At 48.0% G+C, this 25,056-nt stretch overlaps 1 protein-coding gene across 5 annotated transcripts in view; it reads left to right on the plus strand.

Annotated features, from left to right (window-relative positions):
- Window positions 1–5,195: 5,195 nt before the first annotated feature.
- GRIK4 (glutamate ionotropic receptor kainate type subunit 4) overlaps window positions 5,196–25,056 on the plus strand; it is a 208,863-nt gene continuing 189,002 nt past the window's right edge. For all 5 annotated transcript variants that reach the window (XR_012664078.1, XM_075116301.1, XM_075116302.1 and 2 more), the window contains exon 1: window positions 5,196–5,264. The gene's annotated coding sequence lies outside the window, so the exon portion shown is untranslated. The remainder of the gene's footprint in view (window positions 5,265–25,056) is intronic.

Raw genomic sequence — 25,056 nt, forward strand, 5'->3', positions numbered from 1 at the left:
GGTATGGGAGAGAGAAAAGGTGGCTCTGTATCTGTCAAGACCAGAGGCTTTATAAATTGGTGGTGATTTAAGGGTGGACTAATCTGCCCGAGAGTGAGTCACAGCCGGAGCAGAGACTTCAGAGCTAGAGTTCTCTGAATCCATTGCAAAGATGGGTAAGGCGCAGTGCACTTCCTGGCTTTGGAGGGTGACTCAGTCGATGTCAGAGCCCAGAGCAGCTAAACTGGTGTCTCCTCCTCTCTGGGTTGTGTCCTCACTCCTTGGACCAACCTGCTGACGATACCTCTCAAGTCAGTGTCATTCTTCGTTATTCCCTTTTCTTAATTTTTTTCTCACCTGAAAGTCTCTTAATCTTTTGCTTTCACCACATTTCAAAGAGAGGTGGGTTTTGTGGTTCTGGGTTGGGTTTTTTTGTTCATTTTTTTTTTCCTTGCTTTTTAAATGACTGCTTTCATTTTCCTTTGGTGTGTGAATGGAATACATACAGGAGAAAACATTCTTTGATGGCAGTAATTACAAGGAAAAGAACATAAAAAACCAAGGAAAACTAAGATGCAAGTGAAGATAAACACTTTGCAAATAATCGGTCCAATATTTATTACTGTCTGAAGAGGATGGATGTCCTTGTGAAAACACAGGGCAATGAGTAAAGGTGGTCTGGGTTTAGCTCTGAGATGTGCAGCGCAAGCCTGTGTGACCTTACTGAAGTCGTGTCATTGCTCCAGCCCTGTTTCCCATCATTAAAATGGCAAGGCACAGCACATGCTTTTTTTGAACCTTATTTAAATGCTCTGATCTTCCAGGATTGTCTCTCTGTGTGTACAGCACTTGAGAGGGTACGTAATCAATCTCTTTTGGAAATGTTATGCACTAATTACATATATATGTATATATTTATCAGATTAAATGGTAGTTAATGGAATGGGTCGCTTTCAAAATTGGGGATAAGCAGAAGCGTACGGATGGAGGCAATAGGTAAGAGATGGTTTAGAAAGGACTTGAGACCGAGGGACCCAGCTGTTTGTTGGAGCCTAGCGAGGAATTTCAGTGAACGGGGACCTACTGCATTTCAAGTGAAAACAGTCACTGTGATTGCAGAAATAGCTGGCCAGAGGTTAGCAATGCCAGCCAACGCCAGTACTGGCGGCAGGGCCTCCACATCTCCGGGACACAGGCCTGCAAGGTGCACCATCTCTCACCCGGAGCGCCTGGGAAATCTGCATCCCTGTAGAACAACAGACCAATGAATGCCAGTGGTGGTCTCCACTTCTCCTGTCTCGTGTAGCCTGGGTCCTGCAGCCACGTATGCACCTCTTGCATTTCACTGCCGTGAGCTATCTGGCAGGGGCACATCCTCACCCAGAGCAAAGCTTTGGACCTTCGTGTGCGTTTCGGGGAGGGAGTTATACAACGTAGGGTGTGGACCAGTCTCTTCCGATGGGTTTACTAGTTATCCCCCCAAATTTTGCGTCAGGATCGCAGATGCTATTTCTGACTTCAGCTCTTAAATTCACACACATTTTCTTTTGCATAAAAAAGAAAGCAAACAAACTGTTCCACAAAATGTTCCTTATTTATCTAACTCATCCTACTAACTTCTTTGAGCCATCTAAATATATATATGTAATTAGATGGGCTTTTTTATGTAACTACCACAAGATACTTACTCCGCTAACCAGTTCCTTCAGAGCTGTTCTTATCTATAAAATTATCTATTTTGGACATGTTCTATTACCAATAGAAAATTGTTACGAACCTTGAAGAAAAAATCTGGCACACATATAATAGATTTATTTTTTATATTTCAGTCAAATGAGAAATCTTGCCTTTTGCAATGTCTTTTATCCCCAGAAATCTCTCAGTACTTCATGCATTTGACTGACTCTTTTTTTTACAGTGGTACTGTTATTTACTCTTCTGCTGAAATATAGCCACCTATGAAGATAAATGTAGCAGTTGTTTAAATGATTCACAACACCACTTCACGTCAATTTAAGATCAGAGCCCCTCTTAGTGCAACTGAGAGGGAAAAGATAATTTAATTGCTTAGATATATAATATACCATGAGGTAAGCAGTGTGATTACTGATGGTGGTTATTTCCCCCAGATGTTTGGATCTGAAGACGTTAGATTATTCTAAGGAACAAACAGCCTGTTGTTTGTGAAAATAGGGACAGACTGATCCGTATGCATCACTGCAGGCTTTCTTACACCCTGCACGGACACGGCTAGTAAAGCTCCTGCTGGGAAAAGCATGTTTTGGTCTGGGTTGAGCTGGACCTGCAATAGTACAACTATTGTTTTGAACTTCTGTTTTGGACAATTAACTGGTTTTCTAAGACCATATGGTTTCTCCTCTGTGCCTTGCCGACCTTAGGGAGCATCTTAGCAGTGACTCCCGGGGAAGGAGCTTTCAGGGCTCTCTGGTGCAGTGGGGACCAGTGCCCTGCCCTGAGCACCCCAGAGGGTCCCTGAGGGTTTCTGAGCCCCTGGGACAGATGGTGCCTCCCTGGCTTTCTGTGCCCCTGCGTGTAAGCGGGATCCCAAACTGTCTGTAACCTTTGGATTTATGTCCTTACAACAGCAATAGTCCCTTCCACAAACAGGATTTTCTAGGTCATCAAACTCCCTTGCTTTTGCAGGTAACTGTGTCAGATAACCTCATTCATAAAATGACCAAAATATTTTAAAACTAGTTGGAGGACTTGCCTCCCCTTCCTCTACCTACACATGCTTTATATCAGAAGGCAGTTTTGAAACCTCTCTCTCATGGTTAGAATCCTTTTTATTTCCAAACCAAACAAGATTTATTTACAGACAGTTTCTACCCCATTTGTTCCCTTGCTGAATTATCTCAAGCACAAAGATCCCAAAAGGTTTTTAATAAAACATAACTGTCTCAGAAACTGGAGAGAGCAAATGAAATTGGAAATAATTGGAATCCAGCTATGTTTCCTCAAGCTTAGTGGTGAGAGTCCCAGCAGGAAAGCCTGAGCCTGACTTTTTCAAGAGCAAGGGAGGAGGAAAGAAGTAGAGGGAAAGGGAGCAGGACTGAGTTCAGCAATGCTGTCCTTCACTCTGTCTTGCAAGACTCACGGGATGGCTGTGCTGTTCTCCTGCCTTACGCTGGACTGGAGGTTTCCCCATCACAGGTGAGGTGAAAGGAAGGCTTCACACTGCCTGCCTGGACAGCAGGGTCATGCAGCACATCTGCCTTCTGCCTTCCAGGACCCTGGAGACCACAGACAACTGCCTGGATTGCTTTCTTTAAGGTAGCTCTCACCTGCTGTTGGCTGACAAAGGTGCCCTAACTGTTGTGATCCTGCACTGATTTATACTGTGCCAGAGGGTAGCTCATGGAGATTTTGAGGCAAAGGCCTTGTATTAGCTTTCTAGGTCTTAAGTTACCTTCTATGAGTACAACAACAAGGCTGGGGCTCCAATAATCGCATGAAAGGCTTAGGGCTATGCAGAGATGTACCTGTACTATGCAAAAGATGTCTAAAAGAAAGCAGTGTGGTTGCACAAGCAAACCCCTCCGAAGGCAGGAGATGGCAGGAGTGATGAGGAGGATGCAGCATCTGGCTGGATCGCGCCTGTGAGGGGCGAACAGAGGAAGCCCTGCCAGGCTCAGTGTGGTCAGTGCTGAGGTAAGAGGTATGCTCAGTCTATCTCCCACTTCTGGAGTTTGCACGGAGGCGGCTCTCGGTCCAGAAGCAATCCCAGCTCTGCCAGCCAGACCTGTGTGTTCCTGTCCCCCAAACGCCCACCGCCACCTGCTCTGCCCATCCTCAGACACAAGCAGAAAGCACCGCTCCCTGCAGTACTGAGCTGCAGCCCAGACGGTTGTGAATCTGGACCTTGAGGGCCACAACTATAAATTAAAAGCAAATGCAGCCCAGATATAGGGAAATGCTTTTCTATTCTGAGAATAATAAATGCTTGGAATGGCCTGTTGGGCAGGGTCACTGGTGCAAAGGCACAGGGATCATTCACAAAGCAATTGACTTGTAGCTGTTGTCCTAAGGGAAATGATGTGTAAAAGGGATGAGCTCAAAGCACCCTGTGCCTGTTACCTATGTATCTTATGAGTAATTTGTCTCTGAAGCAGAGGCATGCTTTTTTTTTTTCCTCCTGTGAAGCTGATTCTTTTCCTCCAGTTTATTTCTTCTCAGCAGGAGAAGATGAATTTCTGTCAAATAATAGTTCATTGCTCCTAATGCAAGGGTCCAGTTAATTGATGGTTTACAAGCTTTGCTTTTCTCACTATTAAAAGCAAACAAACAGGAAAACAAAACTGCAGTGTAGCAGAGACGGCTGGAGCATTACAGCCCGCAGGGACACTGCTTAGGGAACTGACTGTCTGGTGCCGCATTTCTCAGCCTTGTGCTATAGGACAGGTCCTGACTGTCCCACTCCTGCCAGTTTTCCAGCACTAGGTGATGTCTCTTGCCCAGCATGCATTACTGTTCAGGGCACAAGAAGGAGATTAACATTTAATATGAAGATTTTAGGAGCTGTGGGCAAAAGTATCTCACCCTGTGTCCTTTGCAGGCAATGTAGAAAGGGAGGACACACGGGGAGAGTCAGGGTCTTGGCTAATAGTAGGGATCCCAAAGCAGTTAAGGATTTGGGATGTGTGGGGAGAAAGCACAGCCTTTCCAAAAATCGGTTATCCCTCCCAGGTGTGCTCAGTCCTGGTTTAGGAAAACCGATTGCCTTCAGAAGCAATAGGTCCAGTGCTCCACTGCGCCCTGCCCGCCCTCCCTCCTCAGTCCCTTACCACCCCTAAATCCCAGCTCCCCTCGCTCTCTCCATCCTGGCTTCTGCCCCCGCTCTTTCCCCAGCCTCCCGCCGTTCTGCCAGCCTTCCCCTCTCCGTTCTGGAGCCCCTACCTTCCCTCCACGCCCGACCCCCTGCCCTCCCTCCATCCCCTGTCCTGTGCCCCCCTCCCCCCCCGCCCGCACCCCAGCTTTCCCCGTCCCGGCCCTGCGCTACCCTCCATTCTTGCCTCTGCCCCCGACCCCCTGCTCCGTCCTCCTCTCAGCGCCACGCGGTGCCCCGGCCCCCCGCCCCCGCCCGGCGCTGCCCCGCACACCCGCGGGGGGGCCCCCGCAGCCCCTCTTCCCGCGGCGCCGTGCCCCGGCCGCCGCCCCCCGCCCCCTGCAGTTCCCCCGCCCGCCGCCGGGGGCCCGCCGCCGCCGGAGCGGGGCCGGAGCAGCCGCGGGCAGAGCCGAGCCCAGCCGAGCCGAGCCCAGCCCAGGTAGGAGCCGCCCGGGGGCCGCCGCGGGGAGGGGGTCGGGCGTCCCCGCGTCCTGCCGGAGGGAGGGGAGCGGAGGGTCGGGTGGGGGCGCCCCGCCGCTCGCAGGCGACGTTCCCCCGGCGGCACCCGCTCCCCGGGGGCGGGAGCGCCGGCCGGGGTCCCCCGCGGGATGCCCGCCCCGGCTCCGCCGCCCGCTCCGGACCCGCCGGCAGCCGCTCGCCCCCCCGCTGCGGGGCCGGGAGAGGCTCGGAGCCCCCGACCAGCCTCGGCCCCGGGGGCGAGGTGCGAACCGGAGCCGGGGGCTGCTAGCCTCTCCATGGTTGCCGGCGGCAGCAATCCCCGTCCGCCCGGTCTTACGGCAGCACTTGCTAGCGGACTTTCCTGCCAGCCCTTTGCGGGGGTTGTTGGCGGCCGCAGTATTTTTAGCGTAGCGAGAGTTGCAAAATGCCATACTCCAGCTTTCAGGAGAGCTGAAGTTCAGAGTGCAGGGATGGGGCGGCTCTCGATGGCTACAACTCCTACGGATTACCTGGGAACAATTCCCGGGATGGCTCTGGTACGTGGTGGGCATCCGTACTGGAGAACAGGAGCGGGGCCGGCTGGAATGGATGCTCCCCGTGTACTTGTGCGTTGCTGTATTCACAGCCTGCATGCTACAGTCGTAAGCAGTGAGGGAAATGCTCTTTAACAGATATTTTTCCCAGGCTTTGGATTGGAAAGAAAAGGTTCATTGTTCCGAAATGTGTTTCAGTGGAGCTGTGCTTGTGAATAATTTGTCTTAGAATATATGAGGTACTCATTGTATGCGCAGACGTGCAGGTTTGATGCTGACACAGACTCTGCTTTAATGAACAAGCAGCGTTGATTGTGGGCAGTGGGGAGAACTCCATGCAGAAACCTCTTCCTAGGCCCAACTTTACGTTTTGTTATTTACGCATAAACTCGGGCATAGCCTGTGGCTCTGGCTGGGAGCTCTGCATAGGCGAGTGGTGCTGCAGGTGCTATTCAGTTCTCATCGTCCGTCAAGTGTCTGTCCTTCCCAGCCTGGTAGGCTTGAGACCTCAAGGTTGTGACCCTCGGGAAAGTTAACCTAACACATGTGAGGTTTGCTTTGTCTCCCACGCGTGCCTTCTTTGCAATGAGATGATGCTTGTTGGAGGATCCAGAGCTGCGCCTTGCCTCCCTGGGGGCCTTCCGCTAGCGGGAGATGCTGAGGGATGGCTCGCTCTGGCACTGCATCCTGGGCAGCGTTCCTGCCGGAGCACTGGCGGGCACTGGCTGCCCCTTGCCGCGGCAGCAGGAGATTCCCCTGCTTGCCCCCAGCAGGAATCGGTCCGTTTGTCTCCCTAAGGCAAGACAGCGTTTTCTCTGAGAAATCTGGCTGGATGTGACCGCTGTAGTTGGCCGAGAGCAGAGCCCTCCATGCTTCCCTGGACAGAGAGCCGGGGTCTACAGCATCGGAGAGCGAGCGAGCATCCCCATAGAGTCGCTGGCACTCGTGTAGACCAGAAGCTGCTTGTGCGACCAGTGCCTGGGTGCTAGGATGTGTGTGCTCACAGGTGGGAAGGGGGTGCTGACTATACTCGGTGCTTCTCTGCTATGGCTTGCTTCAGTCTTCATTTCACATAGGGGTAGAAGGGTGCTCTCTGAAAGCAATCTGCAGTGAGGCCCTCACCGTGCCAAGGCATTTTTAAAGTGTCTTGATGCAAGTCTGCTTTAGTATTTATGTATATTAGGCTGTGTATTTGAAGGGAACCATCTGGGTAGAGAAATAGAGGGTAAGCAGCTGAACCTTTCCGCGTTGGTTTCCATTTCAGAGTTGGACCTGATTGGCAAAGCCAGAAGTCGGGAAAGTTGTGGTGTGGCTCTTTCTGGTTTGCAGGTGCTTCTTTCCCCACTTCTGACATGAATTAATGCCCTGAGTAGAGACACCTGTACCTGGGATGCGGGGAAGAGGGAGCTGACAGGCTGTGCTGAACAGAAAGAGGGTTTTAGAGTGTCAGCACAGCAAATGAGAATGCTCTTTTTTTCTTATTTACATGTCCATTTTTCTTGACTCTTTGTGGGCTGGCTCCTGTGCCTCTGTTCTTGGTGGTGGTAACAGGCTGCCTGAGGAAGGTGAACTCTGAAATGAAGGGCTGTGGGTGGGGGCAGGCCAGTGTGGCTCCCAGAGCCCTGTCTGGGGGAGCAGGGAGAGAGCAAGGCTGATAAAGGCACTAACATCTCCCCTAGAAGAGTCACTTGAGAAAGGTTGGCTCTAAAGGGGGGGTTTAGAGCAGCTGCCTGCAGCTCTGGAGGAGACACAGAGACAGTGCTGCTGCTGCCTGCAGATTTCTTGCTGGAGATTTCTTTTGCAAGCTGTGCAAGGAAAATAAGCCAAGGAGTCATGTGGGCTGGCAAAGGCCTAAATACCCAGATGCCAAGGAGCATGCAGCAATCTGTGGGTGAATGGCAAATGATTTGAGGGAACCGGTCTTCAGAGAGCTCATCAAAGGAACAGCAAGGCAGGTATGTGTAGTGCTGCCTCCAAACTATCTGTTCTGAAAGCCAAAGTGTGTCAGGAATTCCCATCTCCACCTTTGTGTGCGCTCATGCTCATTTCTTTGCTTGATGGAAAAGCAGCAAGTGATCTTAAAACTCACTCAGGACTTGCGGAAGATCCTCAGCTAGATGCTAGCTGATTGAATGAGTTCTGGTGGGAAAGCGTCCGACTGCAATGTAGGATCTCCCACTTTCTGCTACAATAGATGCTGTGACCATGTTGTTTCAAATATCTCTTTCTTTGGGAGAAGCAGCTGGTTCTGTGTGTGCAATAGGGCCAGAAGAGGTCCAGGAGAGGTCTTGGGCCTCTTTGGCTGGAAAAGCAGCTGTGTGTTTTAACTGGGTGTGCATGCAGAGTGGGGGATGCTTCGGCCTGGATGGGGAGCAAGTGCCTGCGTGGGTGGGTGGAAGGATGGGCTGTCATGTCAGTGGAGGAAGATGAAGGAGGGAAGAGCAGGGTGAAAGGAAGCAGGGGAGAGGAGGAGCATGGGGTGACAGAAGTGATAAAGGACCAGAAAAGAGAAGATGCATGCTTGAATTGGGTATTGCCGGGCCATATGGACAGAGGAGAATTCCCTTGTACAAGAAACTTCATTTTCTTTGAAGATAGTTTAAGCTTTATTTTGTATTTGGTTCAGACTAAGCATATGCAGATGGTCAGTGTCTTGCCCTTTTTAAAGGCTTGCTGATGTGCCTGGGTTGTGGATATTGATTCCTGTTGACTCTGGGGGGAGATCTTCATGTGCAGCACTTGTTAGGGTCAGAATTTATCTATTTTTCATGCTTCGAGGCAGGCAGAGGGCGAGACAAAAGTTTCTGCGAGTCTTCTCAGAAATGTTTTCGGCTCTAGGAGAGGGGATTCCAAGGCAGCAGATACAAAGCTGAGGTATCTGTTAATACAGGGAACCTCTTGCTGTGTGTGAATAGGAAGAACACACTGAAATTGTGGTCTAATAAGAAAAGAACAGCTTGAAGGGTGTCTCTCAGAATTGAGGGAATGATATGGAGAAGTCAGTGGGATATTAGTGGCTTCATGATGAAAGCTTTATACAGGAATGGAAAACTTAGCTTTCAGTTTTGTACAGAAAAGACTGTGGTACTACTGCAGAGCTGTTGCTGTGCACAGACTCCAAACTCCAGTTTGGCTGGATGAACCCTCTGAAGGGAACTATTAACATTGTTGTGGGCTCTCTGACAAGAAGAATGGGGGAATTGGAGAGATAACAGAATTTGCTCCATTACCCCCTCCCAGGTTTAACTGCTTTAAGGATCCCCGTGACAACTTTTCATCTCATCTGTGGGACATGGTTTGGAAGGACAAATTGTGTTGTTAATATAACGGTGCTTTTCATGTTGTTTGTTCAGCTGCCTGTGGAAAACGCAGTGTGCTACAGTAGATGGGGGTGGCAGTGGCAGTTACTTTTAATGAAGGTGGAGGAAAAGGTAGTGAGGACCAGCCTGAATGGTGTCATTTCGATGTTGGTCTACAGTGAGTGGCTGATGGCTAGAACAGAGCTGTCAAGCTTCATGCCATTCAAAAAGTATCAAGGCAGTAAAACCAGGAATGTTTCCTGTACCTTAAAGTGCTCAACTGGTGTTAATAGGAGCTAATGTAAATAAAGAAGTGAGCGTGAGACTCCTTGGGTACTTTTCAGCTGTACGCCTGCAGGTGCCTTACAAGAGACATGAGAAAGGAGGCTTAGCTGTGATTTACACAGCTCTCTCGACACCAGCTTCTCTCTATGACTATGCCAAATGAGGTGAGCTGGATGCGGGACCTGTCAGCTGTAACGTTGTCCTCTGCTTTGTTTGCTCATTGCTCTGTCTCTGTGGGAGACCTTGCTGGGGCTAGGAAAACTCATCTTGTGTTCCTGGGTGTAGCCTGGCATAAGCAGTGCTGCGTAGGTTGTGTCTAACACAGCTAAGCAACTGTAGGATGCTGAAATGCCTGCAAGGGCAGCAGTAGTGAGTGGAGGCTCCCTGAGCCCCGGGAGGTATGAGGAGCTATGTCAGAGAGAGAAGTTGGCTGGGGGAAAAGGGGAGTCATTTCCCTGCACCAGGATGTTGAGGAAATCCCCATTATCAGGAAATTAGGAATGATTGAATTGTTTAAAGGGTAAGTAATAGACCAAAGGAAGAAACCTGGGTGTTGTAAATCAGTAGGACTGGGGATGGTTCATCTGAGGGCCCTGAAGTAAATAAAGTGTGAAATAGCAGCAGGTGTTAACATGAAAGGGACAGCTCTTTCTCCTTTCTGGGAGGCTTCCAAGGCAGAAATCCAGGCGGACAAAAGGAACTGCCAGGTAGGTACAACAGGAGTGGTTTTGCCGTGTGCTGTGGTTTAACCTCAGCCAGCAACTCAGCCCCACACGGCCGCTTGTTCACTGCCCCCAGGTGGGACGGGGGAGAGAATTGGAAGGGTAAAAGTGAGAAAACCTGTGGGTTGAGACAAAGACGGTTTCACAGGTAAAGCAAAAGCCATGCACTCAAGCAAAGCAAACCAAGGAATCCCTTCCCTCCTCCCCACGGGCAGGCGGGTGCTCAGCCATCCCCAGGACAGCAGGGCTCCATCACGCCCAACGGTGCCTGGGGAAGGCAAACGCCATCGCTCCCAACGTGCCCCCTTCCCCCTCCTCCCCCAGCTCTATGTGCTGAGCATGGCGCCAGACGGTGTGGGACATCCCTGGGGTCGGCTGGGGTCAGCTGTCCCAGCCGTGCCCCTTCCCGGCTCCTTGTGCCCCCCCAGCCCACCACTGGCAGGGTGGTGTGAGGAAGAGAAGAGGCCTTGGCTCTGTGCAAGCCCTGCTCAGCAATAATGAAAACATCCCTGTGTGATCAACACTATTTCCAGCACAAATCTAAAACACAGCCCCATACTAGCTACTAGGAAGAAAATCAACTCTACCGCAGCCAAAATCAGCACACCAACACGATGCCTTTACAGAAATCAAACCTGAAGAAGAGCTAGGACGTCTGGTGAGTGAGTTTTGCTTCTGTTGTGTGCCACCTGGGAGGGCCTAATTATCACTCAAATACTTGGAAGGGTCTAACCATGGGGGTCAAATCACCATAGCTTATATGAAAAGGATGGATGTGCAGTAGGGAAATCTACCTTCCTAATGCTGCTTGCAGTTTGGAAAGTTAATAAAATAGGAATTGAAAATGTACCAATGGACCTAATTTATTTGGATTTTTTATTAGATCCACCCAAAAGAGACTATTTTAGGAAAGAAATAGCAGAATGTGGGCAATAAATAGCTGTAGGGTAAGGGGCAGAATTCTGTGCCAGCTTTCCTTGTCAGGCTGTAGGAAATAGAAGGAGGAGTGCTGATTGGAGCGTAGATAGGTGATTATGTGAAGGTTCCTCACACTGAGGCTAGGCTTATTTATTATCTTTAATGATTTGGAGGTAGAAATGGATCAGAGATGGGTTACAGAGAGTGAGAGTGCTGACAAAAAGGGTTTGCTTTTGCTGCTAAATGTTTGGAAGAATTAAGAGGCGAGGCTGCTGAATTTGAGCGTACCAGTGGTTAGACTCGTGGAGCAGCAGTCAGGGTGTAACTCAGGCTTGAGCATTACAGGTGTGTGAAAAAGGAGAAAACCTGACCAAATCTTTTCCTAATGATGTAGCCAGCAGTGCTTCTATGGGACTCTGCCAGGGGAATGTGCAGGGGTGTGAAGTGGTACGTGCAGTTTGTGTGTGTGGCTTACGAGGCCCAGGGGCTGTGTGGGCCCGCTGCAGGTGAAGGGGGGCCCCAGGAGATGCTCTGGTCTGGCAAACAGTGCTGTCCGACTTGGGCACTGTGTGGTCCAGGGGCTCTGTGGGGAGCAGTGTCTGCAGGGACATAGCGGTGACAGTCACCTCTTCCCAAAGCCAGGGAGTCCTTGCTGCTGGGGCAGGGACTGTGGGCGTCCAGACTGTGCCAGCATCTGGTTGGCTTTAAAATGAATCAAGGGGAACTTTGCCGAGTCCTGGCGAGCTCCTCCTTGACCGTCCAGTGGGACCTTCCCCTGGATTTTCCAAGGGGATAGACACCATGTTACTGATTGATTGGGAAGAAGGAGCCACGATATAAGCTGCCCATCTACATGGGTGATGCCCTCCCCAGATCCACAGTGCCTCTTACCCAGAGACTTGGGAGGTGTTTACAGTGTTTGAAGGGGAGTGTTACTGTTAGGTGCATGAAGTGCAGTTTTGGAAGAGGCTGTGGTCTTGCCGCGGTGGGAGGGAGATGAGAGAGCCCAGAGGGTTTGTGTTTCTGCGTGATTGCGAATCCCTGAGCCGGGTCTCAGTCAGGTAGCAGGGTAACAGTGTTTATTCTGACTATCCTTTGCGAGGAAGCGGCTGCATAACGCAATACCCAAGCAATGTCTCAACTGAGCACCCTGTGAGCCATCCAGCAGAAAGGGATTTTCATCTCTGCTGAGATCTCCTGGCTTTAAAGTCTGCAGAATTTATTTGCATCCTTCATGAGGGCGAGAGCCAGGCATACGTTTTATCCTTAGTCTCTCTGTTCCTCCCCCCTTCCCCACTCGCTTTTCAGTTTGTTTATTTGGTTAGCTCAGCATCAGCACAATGATGTGGAAATGAAGCAAAGGAGCTTCATCTTGGCCTTATTGCATATGCATAAATGAGAGAAATAGATCATACTGGCAATCCCTAGCTAGGCTACAGTTAATGGAGATTCTTCTGTGACCTTATAAACCCTGCTTTGCAAGGGTTTATAATGAGTCTGCAGAAATTCATTCTGGGCAAAAACAAGTCATCTGAGGTCTTAGACCCTGTGAGCACAGAGTGATAATAATACTGATTTCCCACCCACTCAGGCATGTGCTCAGATCCTTAAAGATTTTGCTATTTTTAAAAAGCAGGTTTTTCCTTTCTGGGACTGTCATAATGTGCGTGTGCCGGGGAGGGGAGGAGGATGGCTGGTGGCGGACAGCTCTGTGTAGCGTAACGCCAGTTCCCCTGCATCGCCTCCCTTGGGAGAGTCACTGTGGGTCCTTCCCGTGGCTCTAGCTGAAGTGGTTTACGTCATTAACATTGCAGACTGATGAACTCTGTGATCGCACCTCAGCTGTTTCAGCAGAAAATCAGCTCTTTCTACATGACCGTGGCTCTGCACCTTTCTCTCCCCTTCCTACACGGACATCTGAATCTGATATCAAAGATAGTGTGGGCCTGATCAGGAGGAGATGGACTGTTAAAAATCCCTGCAACATTTTGTTCAGCCTTAACTTTTTTTTTAACTTTTTGCCAAAAATCAGAGAGTTTTTGGTTCAGTGACAGAAGTTGACATTTTTCTGAAGAGTTTTTTGCGTTTTGATGCTGAGGGGTTTTTTAATGGCTCTCTGGCCCTGCTCAGAGACGGAGGGATTGCAGGGACAGTTGTCACTGATGCTTGAGTCTGTAGTGGAATTTATGTTGGGTATCAGCCCCGTGCTTTCTCTTTGTAGACTGTGATGGAGCAGCGAATTGCTGTGTCTGATAGAGCTGCTCTTGATATGGCTCATTTCAGGTGAAGTGGCGAGCTTGGGAAGTAACCAAACCACAGGCAGAGCCTGGCTGCAAATGCACTAGTGCAGTATAGTACTGCTAGTACGCAGTTCATTGGAACCAGTGCTGAGCTGCAAACTGTTACACGTGCCAAATCTGCTTTTTTCATCCAAAAATATATTTTACTCTAAGCGTACTAATTGTTTGCCCTTGCTCTTTTCTTGTTTGGTCTCTGCTTATTTTCCGTTTTTGCTCCACCTTGTGTGTGATCTGGTAACATCTGGTGTTAAAAGTTTGTATGTGTGCATGGCCAGCTTTGAAAGCAGGCTATCACTTCTCTTTTTAGATTGAAAAACGTTTGGGGCAGAGACTGTGCTAATGTTCACAGAGCATCTGGTCCTCCCCAGGTCCAATTCATCACTGTCTTGCAGTTTGCATTATTGTTCACACCAAGGGAAAGTGGGTGTGAAGCTGGAATAATAATGTTTCACACTTGCTTTGCGTTGGTTTTGATATCCAACAGCATTTTAACCTATCAGAAAAGACATAAAAGGATTGGGTAGTTGGAAGCTGAAAACACAGTCTGCACATAACATGTTAATTACCCTTATGGGGAGAAGATGACCACTGTGCTGGATCCTGTATCCATGGCAAATTTAAAATCAAGATGGGATTTTTAGGTTCTAACTTACGGGTTCAAATCACGGTGCAGGAATTAGTGGGTGAGGGCCTAGGTCAGGCACCAGCAGAGCTCAGTGCAGTGGTTCCCCCAACCCGAACCTTCTCATGCTGTACAGATCTTCCAAACGTAACTCGAGCAGGGCTGGGTGACAGCGGTATTTTTCTGAGTCTGCAGAGAGCCTTGAACAGTGTCTCTGTAGCATAATATGCCCCGCTCATGTAAAAAAGGGGTTGGTAGGAATACTAGTCGTTAAATGTTGGATGTCAACACTGTAGTTTCTTTAATGAAACCTAATGGCATAAACATAGAAAGCATTTAATGCTACATGGTATATCTGAAGTTTTGTGTTTGGGAAACAGGGCCTCTTGGTATTATGGTAGTTGGACTTCCCAAGGGTCTTTAGGGAGACATGTCTTTCAGTGATTTGGACTGACATGCCTTTTGTTCTGTTCCTGCTGAGTGCTAAATAAGATTTAAGTCTCCTCAGTCACTATTTAGTTATTGAAGAACATCCCAGCCAACACAAATGCAAACAAAACTGTCTGGATGTTTGTTTATGCAACAGATCATTACAAAGTCTGTAGGAAAAAAAATGTTCTGGTCTGTTAGATAATTAATCTGCATTTTAAGAATTGTCTAAAGACATATTTGCAAGCTAGTCCATTGAGCTGCTGCTCATCTAGTCAATAATCCCCATATTTAATAGTCCCTAAGAATGTATTTCCATAATGTGCTGTGAACAGTTGAGAAATCTGCTTCTTTTTTGTCTTAAGATGTCAGTCCTTGCACATTTTCTGTGACATATTTTTTCTGACTGTTGGTGGAAAAATCCAGACACATTAGCTTCCAACTGGTAGGGCTGGGGATAGGGAGAGCAAACGCTTCTCAAAGCAAACCCCTGCGTCCAGATCCCTTCAAATGCTGGATGAGTTTGCAATTTCCATCTGGTGTCAGACGCCAGTGGCGTGGCGTGAGCCTGCAGTGTGCTGGCAGTGTTGCCCAAAATGCACCTCGTGGCTAGCGGGCACGGGGAGAGGGGCTTTGCTGGCCCTCGAAGGCCACAGTGTCAGAGAAGCAGGAGCATGTCTTCAGAAGGAGGATCTGAGGTATGTCTTCAGCTACACCTGAACCAGCTCTGTGTTGTAGGGGTAACTCTGGAAGGGATGTGAAATGCTGTAGTCCTTGTGCGGTAGGTTTATTCTGGCAGGAGCCTGGAGCGCAGATACACTGGCACGGCTTGGCTTTGACTGATGGAGCTTGTTCGGCTCCTGGGAGCTGGCTTTACTGCAGTAGCACAAAGCACAGCTTGGGACCTGCGGCTGTGTCTAGGCAGCGAATGCCCTGTTTCTGCCTGCGACCCTGGCAGTAGGCAAGTTCATTCGTAGACGGTGGACCAGGCTCTGGTTTTGGTGTGCCTGCAGCATAACCAGCTACCCGTGTCATCTGAGCCAACGTAGCCCACGTTCCCGTACTGTGACAAATGTGAGGGTTTGCGAAAGGGCGTGAAGTTCAGTCAAATCATCTTGCAGTTATAGTGGAAAAAAGGGTAAATGTATAGGCAGCTCTTGCAGCGTGGCTGGCATGTGGTAACTTACTAATCCACATTAACAAGAGCAGAGAGCAAAACCTGCACTTCAGGAGAGGAACCCGTGGAAGTCATTGCATCGAGGTGAGAAGCTGGAGCTTAATTTTGTTATCTTATCAATAACTAGCTGGTCTTGTGCTGTGTTGTGAATTCTCAGGAGTGTTAATGCTATCTTTGGCTGTCTAAGCAAAGAAATAATGAATGCAAGTACGAAGAGCATTGTGTTCAGTCATGGTATCTATACCTTAAAAATGATGTTGGCAAACTGGCAAGAGATAAGAGAAGAGCTACAAGGATGATGTGAGGTCTGTAAAGTATGCTGGAGAGAGAGATTGAAGTTCAATCTTTCTTTTGAGAGAGAGAAAGTTAAGGGTGATTTGATTATTGTCTGTAAGTACTTTATGAGGGGAAGAGACTTCTGCTAGCCAAAGGTATGAAGGCAGGACATGGTTCTGTGACTGGATGCTCAAGCTAGATAAATTCAGATGAGAAAAAGGCGTGTTTTATTTTTGTACAGCTTTATATTTAAGCACAGCAGCAAATTACCCAGGATTTGGTACATTTGCTGTTTTTAAATTGAAATGATACATCTTGTGGAGTTCCTTTAGGTCAACTGCAGTCTGTGGAGGCTTGGTGTGGGAAAACTCAGCTTGAGTCAGTAGCAAGTGAAACAAGATTTTCAAAATGTCCTTCAAATCTTTGTCATGAATATTTTTTTTCCTCTCTTTTTTTTTTCTTTGGAGAGGTGGGGGGAGCAAAATCCAGCAGGGCTTTAGGCTGTAGTTTAGAAGGTTGGTGCCAGCTGAGCCCATTTCAGTTCTTCACCAGAAGCTCAGGCCATAATAGCACAGTGCCAGGGGTGCTAGTGTGTGCTGAACCGTTCCCCTTGCTGAGTTTTTGTCTGTGAGGACAAACAATGATTAAAGAATCCCCTCTTCCCACTGCTGTTAGGACAGAAACAGGCAGCATAAACTTTGTCCAAAAACTGACCTGCTTTTACCGTGACTTTACAGCTGGGATTTGAAATATCTTGGGCAGAACTGCTCCCTATGGAGGGCAGATGGTGGCTAGAAATCTGCAGTTACCACTTGTCGTGGTTTAGCCCCAGTCAGAAACCGAGCTCCACACAGCCACCCCCCCACCCCCCCACCCGGTCAGATGGGGAAGAGAACCTGAAGAGCAAAAGTAAGAAAACTCATAGGTTGAGATAAGAACAATTTAATAATAATAACAATAATTGTAAAGAAAAAGGAAAACAATGAGAGAGAGAAACAAAACCCAGGGAAAACAAGTGATGCAGCCATTCACCATCCGCCAACTGATTCCCCAGCCAGTCCCCGAGCAGCGATTGCTGCCCACCCCGGCCAGCTCCCCCCAGTTTATATACTGAGCATGGATGCCATATGGTATGGAATATCCCTTTGGCCGGTTTGGATCATCTGTCCTGGCTGTGCCCTCTCCCCTCCTGGCTTCTTGTGCACCTGGCAGAGCGCAGGAAGCTGAAAAAGCTCTTGGCTAGTGTAAGTGCTACTTAGCAACAACTAAAACATCAGTGTGTTATCAATATTATTCTCATACTAAATCCAAAACACAGCACTGTACCAGCTACTAGGAAGAAAATTAACTGTAACCCAGCCGAAACCAGGACACCACCGTAGGGCACTCGGGATGAACAGAGTCATGAGGCAGGGAAGTTCTGTCCCTTTGGGCAATGGTGTAGAGCAGAGTCCCAGAGTTTCCTGTGCACTGGATTTTAATACAGTTCTTTCAAGCCTGGATTGCCTGTCTTCCTTCCCCAACTTCCTCCTCCCCTAACTGACTTCTCCAGCAAGCTTCCTCCCTCTTCCCCTGGTTTGCTTCTGTCTGAGAAAGCTGGTGTTCGGACATGCTCAGGGTGGCTGAAAGCGTTCTGCTGTCATCAGACCCACTTTCCTCTTACTCTTCCATGAGACACCAGCCTTCGGTGCCTCCAGCATGTGCTGGCACAGAAACAAAGGATGCTGCAGCCACAAATCCCTTATGCCACCACCTGAGACATGTTCAGCAAACTCGGGCAGAGAGATTAAGAGGCATCATTACCATTCAGTCAGTGGCTAGCGTGTTAATTAGGGCACACGGTATGCTCAGGAAGGTTACTTTCACCTAATACCTAGCTCCCTGCCAACTGTAAAGCTTCAAAGCAAGGCAGAAGTGGAAAAGGAGCAATAGCAAGAAAATGCAGTGACGCATTGCACCTTGGAAAGTGCATTTCCCAAGTGATTGTGGCAGGGGTTGGCCAAATCTGTCTCTCCAAGCTGTTGAGCCAGTGTCCTCTTGTAGGACTGTGTTGCCTCTCCCTTCCAGATGGAAGGTGTTCCCAGGTGGTCATCCTGCAGCCTTGTCTTCTTCCACCCCTTCGGCTCAGCTTTTGACAGAATCGGAGGGTATTTCCTTTCAGATGGTGGCATCTGATTTTTTTTCTTGCAATGTTTGATGTTGGTGCATTGAAGAAAATTAAATTAGGGTTGTATCAGTACAAGGGAGAGATTACCATTTGCAAAAACACGTTTTGCTTAAGTTAGTAATATTGTAACTGTTAATTGAGTGTTCATTGATTGTCTGTCACTACCTTGATGTAATCTGTTACTCTCAGGTGGATGGCCTACCACTGATTAAATAGTATAGCTGCTCTTGCACCACTTAACTGTCTTCACTGTTCGTTTTTTCTCCCCCAGCGATTCCATTTTACCAGCGGTATAATTAGCATCATCTCCTCCTCTTTGGAGTGATCTCAGCCTGCATGCCGTCTTTGTTCTCTCCCAAGTACTTTTAATGCACCTAATACTTCAGGGTTTTTAAGTGGCCTGAGACAAGAATTTAAGCAGGGGATACATTTGAACTCGGTCCAAGAGCTGTTGTCTGCGTGGGTTTAGGGTCCGAGTCTCCTCTGGAATTGCTTCATTTGTTAGAGGTTCTTTGTTGCTGAAGGTTCAATTATGGAAGTGAATAGTGTTTTATGGGAACGGAGGGGAAAAGAAAAAACAAAACCTAGCTCTCTTATGGCATCTTTCACATAAATGGTTCCATAAGCAGGTAATCATGGACAAGTCATTTGGGGTAACTGGTACGTACGAATGAGACTGTGTGCATGCTCGTGTAATCACTGGAGACTTGTCAAAGCCTTTTCCAGTGCTTCAGGGAAGCTCTCCAGGCTCCCTGGGGAGGTTGTGAGTGTGCAGGTGTGGAAAGACTCCTGTCTTTCCTGTGCAGGATACGCATGCTGGTAAGCAAAGGCAAGGGCTGGTGCAGCAGCTTGGCTGAGCCCCTGCGCAGCGTGTCAGCCCCAGGGCCAGGCAGCTGCAGCAGGCAGGAGAGGTTGATGTAGCACCCGGATCCACACGTCCTCGAGTCCTCTGAGTACTTCTGTAACACAAGACGGGGAGCTGGCAGCACATTCCAGTAATCCCCTGCACTAAACGATGCTCCTCTTCTGTATCCACTGTGTGATCCAACGTGTCCGAAGTAATTGCGTTTTTTCTCAAAGAATGAGACTTGTGGCGTAACGTGGCGTGGTTTTGCATATTCAATTATTTCTTCTCTGCCAGATTTTGCAGGAAATCTTTAAGATTTGTAGTGGGCTTTCCTGAAGCCATGGGCTGGTCTGTAAGATCTTTCTGCTGTGTGTTTGTTGGACTCAAGCACTTTTGGAAGATTAATTAACCCTAGGTGAGAGACTATGATTTAACATTTGTATGGGGAGGGGGGAGGGATTAATATCCTTTCTGCCATGCTGAGTATGTTTAAACTTCTGCTTTCAGCTTGTCTGACTTTGAATATCTTCTAACTAGTACAAATGATAGAACAATTTATTTTAGATGATGATTTAGGAGATTATTGCTCATACACCCAGAACACAACATTTTCAATCACATCTTCATTGCATTGGTAAGAAAAAAAATGATTTTTGTATCTTGACATGTTCATCCTTTGGAGACTGAGTCAATCATCATATTGTATAAGAATTCACTCTATAGCATTTAGGTCTCTGGGAATATTATGTGAAGAGGAAAACCCTGCAGGGTTTATTCCAGCTGTTATAAAGTTGGGAGGATAGCACAAGGTAAGAGATATCTACAGGTAGCATTCAGGAATAGGAAATTACTTAATAAAGGTGTGGTGTTAAAATATATAGATTAGAACCTGTTAGGTTCTATGGAGAAGCTTTAATGGGGAAGCAAATTTGTCCTCAAACACTTTTTTCATTAGCCTACTTTAATTTCATAAGTATAGCCATGCAGACAAAATCTTAGAGGGACTGGGGATTACCTGGTCAGCCTTTCTGCCGATTTATTACGCTATTAATGTCAGCCTGCCTGATAGCTGTGGTGGCTCTGGCCACCCTGGGCTGCTGGGGACTTTGTCATAGGCTCTGAGCAAAGGATGGTTTGCTGCTGGGTAGTCCTGAAAGTTCCTGTGTGCTCCCTGATTGCTCTTCTTCCCTCTCCGGCTCCAAAGTTGGGGTGCAGGCGACTTCCCCTCCCTTGCAGTGTGTCAGGGCTGGCAGAGCTTTGCTGGCTGTCTGAGGGCGGTGCTACGGAGTGGCTTTGTGCATCCTGCTGGCATTTTCTTTCAACCGTTCTGCAGGCACAAGCAAAGAAATGGGACTCCTTACAAGACCATAGGCTCTGAAATCCCTCATCACAGTGATATTTCTTCAGCTTCTCTTTCCACTGTACTGAACTTTTGGCTCCCTTTTTGTGGTCTTCCTCCAGAAGCTGCGGGGCAGGGGAAGATGCTGAAAAATGATGCAAAGTGACTGTTCAGGTGAGGCATTCACATTGCTGTCTTTTACTCTTGTAAAGATGATGAGCTTGGTCAGCCCAAATATTGACTGGTGTCCTCTGAGAACAGATCCTTGTGTGAGATTACCTGGACTGCAGAATGCTGCCACGTCCCAAAAAGGCCCTGAGAAAACAGATCAGCTTAGAAATTCAGCCATGTTTATCTTTCATGCCCAGGATGTATTCTGGTGCCCATCTCCTCCCCGCTCCATGGTTATGTCCTGATGCCAGCCTCATTTCAGAAAGTGCCGCGGCAGCAGGGTGCGAGGGAACAGGCTGTGCCAGGGCAGTGCCCGCCCTGGGCTCGGGGACTGAGTTGGTAGCAGGGGGAAGGCAGATATGGCAGTGTGCGTGCATGGTGAGCTTGGCAAGACTGGGAAGAAACCCGTGGCAGGGAGGTTAAAGCTTCAAAGAGAAAACAGTGCTTTCTTTGTTGTTGTTGTTGTTACTTTTTTATTAATTTCACCTGATCAGTTTTTGTCAGTGTACAAATTTAAACTTTTCTTCAGGACTACGAGAACCAGAAACTTGTTTACCATCAACTTGTTAAAATAAAGGTGGAGATTCTCTTGCAAACTCTTGAGCTGGAGATCTGGGGCTTTCAGCAAGATATCGGAAATCATGAGTTGAATGATCAAATCAGCTTTGGCTTAAAGCTCTTTATAGCCCTTAGTTGAGGTAATTGATGGAATTTGTGCATTGTTAGCAGTGGTCTGCAGGGTTCATCCTGCTGTGAATTACAGCCATTTGGGTTGTTCTCTCTGCGCTGGTAGATTTGCTGTTTGTTTGGTAGAGAGCACTGTACTGGAAAGTCTCTCTGTATGCAAAGCAAGGACAAGACTGTGCTCCTGGAATGTGGCAGATAAAGATGGGTTGATGCTATGGGAGGTGGAAATGCTGTTCTGAAAGTACAACTCAAAGCAGTTTTCCCCTTGACTGTATGTTGAGCAAATTTTCAGTCACAGCAACAAAAATATCTGAGTCCCATTTGCAGACACTGGTGTTAATACAGTGCAGTTGATATGCTCCATTTGCTTGCATAAATGCAGCTTTTAAAGCTGTCACATATGCTAGATAGAGCCACTACTCCTCACCTGCTTCTTCTTGGAATGGCAATATTTAGAAGGGATTCCCAAGACGATGGAGACAATGGTTGTATATATGCATTCATGCATATGTCGGGACCAGAAAACCACCATTTCCAAGCTGGCGCGTATAGCAACACTTCAGATGAAATGCTCAAAATGCAGTTATACAGATGGAATTTTTGAGCTATATACCTTGGCTCAAGTGCTCCTGTTTCTGTAGCTTTGTTTACGTGGAGGTTTTGTGCTGGCTTTTGATTTTCCCATCACTGAGGTTGTTATGTTTTTCCAGTGTTACATTACTCATTAGTTCCCTTTATTTCTTTCAAGTTTGCCAGCCATGACTAATGAAGAGTTTTGCTGCAGCCCCTTTCTGGAGTGGAGACTCAAGCTGGGTTAAGGGGAGCCTTTTCTTTTCCTTTCCCACCACCAAAATTTGATACCGAAGAGTTGGTGCTTTCAGTGTGAAGCTGCAAGCTGAGAGTTGTGACTCCTTTCTCCTCCCGCAGCCAGCTCAGGAGGGTACGATTAGGAGTGCTGGCATGGTGTCTCCAGCGTGGATGTGGCGTGCCGCAGGCTCGTCTTTCTAGCCAGACTAGCGCACTCCTTGGTGAAGTACCATGCCCATGTTATATCCTGGGAGTCCTGACCGAGTGAGAGCTGTATTTTATGGGACTGTTAGGGCTCGTGATGGATGGCAGGGGTTTCAGAAAATGTTCTGCGTGTTTCTGGAGCAGTGGCAAGGTTTCTAGTTCATTTTATTTCCATTACTGGAGTGTTTGTGCTTTAATGAAGAGCTCCAATCCGGTAATGAAATTAGTCTCTGTGTTGGTGAAGGGGTGAACTTTTGTTCAAGTGAAAATCTGAAGCACTGAACCTGTCAGCAAGTGACATGGCTTTGCAATGTGACAGTCACTATCTCCCAAGCTACTGCCACTGGGATTCCGTTGGTGTCACTGCGTGTTCTCCCTGCTCTGAGCATAGCTGATAACCTATTTGGGATCATTTAATGCAAACGCTGTTGGTGTTTAGCAGTGGCCACAGTCATGAGCACTGGCTCTGAACATTCTGGCAAGGTCAAAAGCCGGAACCTACACCTGTGTTGGGGACAGTTGAGTTATTGCTGCTTCACTGCTGAGTTGGTGCCAGAATTTTTATCTTTCTCTGCCTTTCTTAAGCAAGGCTGAGAAGCTCAGCGGATGACCTGGAGTCTGTGATGCCATCTGTTTGGGTCACGCCCCCCCGCCCCCAACTTCTGTTGGTTGAACTGATGGTCTCTTGGCTCCTTGTATTTCAGAAGTCAGTCAACCCTGGGAACGCTCCTAGGAAGAGGAGTAGAATGTGAGCAACAAAAAAGAGGAGGGAAGTTAACAGTACTTTAAATAATTCTCCCCTGCTCCTAAAACACAGCTGCTTTGCCTGGACAGCTCTGCCTTGCCTGTCATGGGGATATTGTTTCTGCAGGAAACCCCTCTCGGTCTGGTGGGAGCACTGGAGTAAAGGTGCTTCCCAGAGACTCAGAATCGCAATCTGTTGAGCTGGTTGAGGAGTAAGAAAGCAGCAGCAGCAGCAGCTGGTTTTTTGCTGGAGGTGGTGTGCCTTTAGACTAGAGTACAACATTTTGTACTAGAGGTACCTTGACCAGTAGGCCCTGGACTAAAATTTGGGCATTTTCTCCCAGTTGGAAGACATTGGATTTATGGTGAAGACGGTGGAGAAGGAGAAAAAGATGGACTGTTGTTTGCTCAGTGTTGATGCCCATGGGCTGGGGAAAACTAGCAAGCAGTAGATACAGAGGTGTGAATATGGCTGATGCCACAGCACCGGCCACTGTGTGGAGCTGTGAAACACGTACTGCCTTTAGGCGAGGGGATTGTCCTTACCCCTCTTCACAAAGGCATTGCAGGACGATGAAGTGATCTGCCTGGGACAAAATGAAAAACCCTGGGGCAGCACTGAGACTTGAACACACATCTCCTGATCTGTCAAAATTAGTCCTGCTCATTGCAGAAACCTGCGATGCTAACTCCCAACCCCATGCTGTAAACATGAAGTCACCTCTCTGAAATTAAATTTTTGTGCATGTTTCTTCTGCCAGCCTTTGGCTAATTTTATTTTTTTTCCCTGTACCCTCCTTCTCTCTCTGTCATGTATAGCGTGTCTAACAAGAACTGCATAATAGACTTTTAAAGGCCACTTAATGATGCGAACTTGAAAGTGAAGAGAAGGCATGGCAAGACAAAGCAAAGGAGCTTTCACAGGGACGGGAAAGATACCAGGCTCTTATCTAATCTCGTAAGACTCCTGTAGTGGAGGTGAGAGTAGAAGGACCCCACGAGAGCAGGTGATAAACTGTGCCTAGGAGGGCTGTGATTACTGCTCTGTGTGTGTGGCATGCTCACCCCGGGTGGCCCTGGGTGCATCCATTCTGTACCCTGGCTTTTTAAACCTTCTTTAATTAAAGGGCCGTGGTTGTCACAAGCATCCCAGAGAGCAGGAGCTCTGCTGCTTTTCAAGGCCAAGGCATGCTGATAAATATGGAGCAAAGTTTCCATTTACAGGTTGAGGCTTGGGGGTGGGAAACAGAAGGAATATCCGCTTGGTTGTGTACAAAGGGTAGTTCCTGGGTGTCATTGTGAAAACGTGGATCTATGTGGAGAAGTGACATCCCAGAAGAAGCTTGCTGGACAGGAGTGACCTTCAGCTGACTGCAAATGCCTTCTAGCTGCTTATTGTCTGTCTCACTAGCTGCTTCATGCAGACCGGCTCTAGCAGCCAAATTGAATCACCTCACCCTGAGTGGGAATGGCGACAACAGTGCAGGGCTGAGTATAGCCAGATTCTCTCTACATAAAGACTTCAGTTTTGGTGGAGACTGGGAGGATCCCCTTGACCACTTCAATTCTGCTATGGCATCAACTTGGTTAGAGGTAGAGGCTGAGCATGCATGGCCAGGCTGTGGGGAGCCTCAACCCTGCTGGATGTGCATAAGATCCTAATCTGGTCCTCAGCAAAGAAACCCAGCCCTGCTTCTTGCTCCTTGTCTCCTGTTTGTGCAAGCAGTCCCCGAAGTCCTGATTCAGCTAAGTGCATGAGTGGGTGAGTTCAGGTCCTATGCTTTGAATATCTTTTCTGAACAGTAAAGCTCTTTTGAACTGGGACATGAATCCATGGGCTTTTCTGGGCAGAAGCTGTCCTATAGCTGTAGAGCACCTACAACCAGAGCACTCTGAGCACCAGTGGGGGACTCTGCTAGCACAGGATCCCAGTACAAAGGATTAAATGGTTGGAAAAAACAGAATTTGGTTTTAGAAAACATACATGAGGTTCAGTTTTATAATGATAGACAACCTGGATTCACTAACGCTTGTGGTATGCTTTGGGGTCATGCCATGTTAGGGTCTTGACAGCATTAGGAACAGCAGGTGCTGCAAGTAGATACTGTTTCAGATGTCTTTCGCTCCATTGTCAAAGAACAGTGGACATATATATATTTGTAAAGGATGTTTTCTTTGTGAGAATTTGGATCTGTATGACCCGATATCACCCTTCTTAACTGTGAGTAGTCTGGGGTGTGGAAAC

This window comes from Phalacrocorax aristotelis, chromosome 22 (assembly GCF_949628215.1).
Source record: "Phalacrocorax aristotelis chromosome 22, bGulAri2.1, whole genome shotgun sequence".
NCBI lineage: Eukaryota > Metazoa > Chordata > Aves > Suliformes > Phalacrocoracidae > Phalacrocorax > Phalacrocorax aristotelis.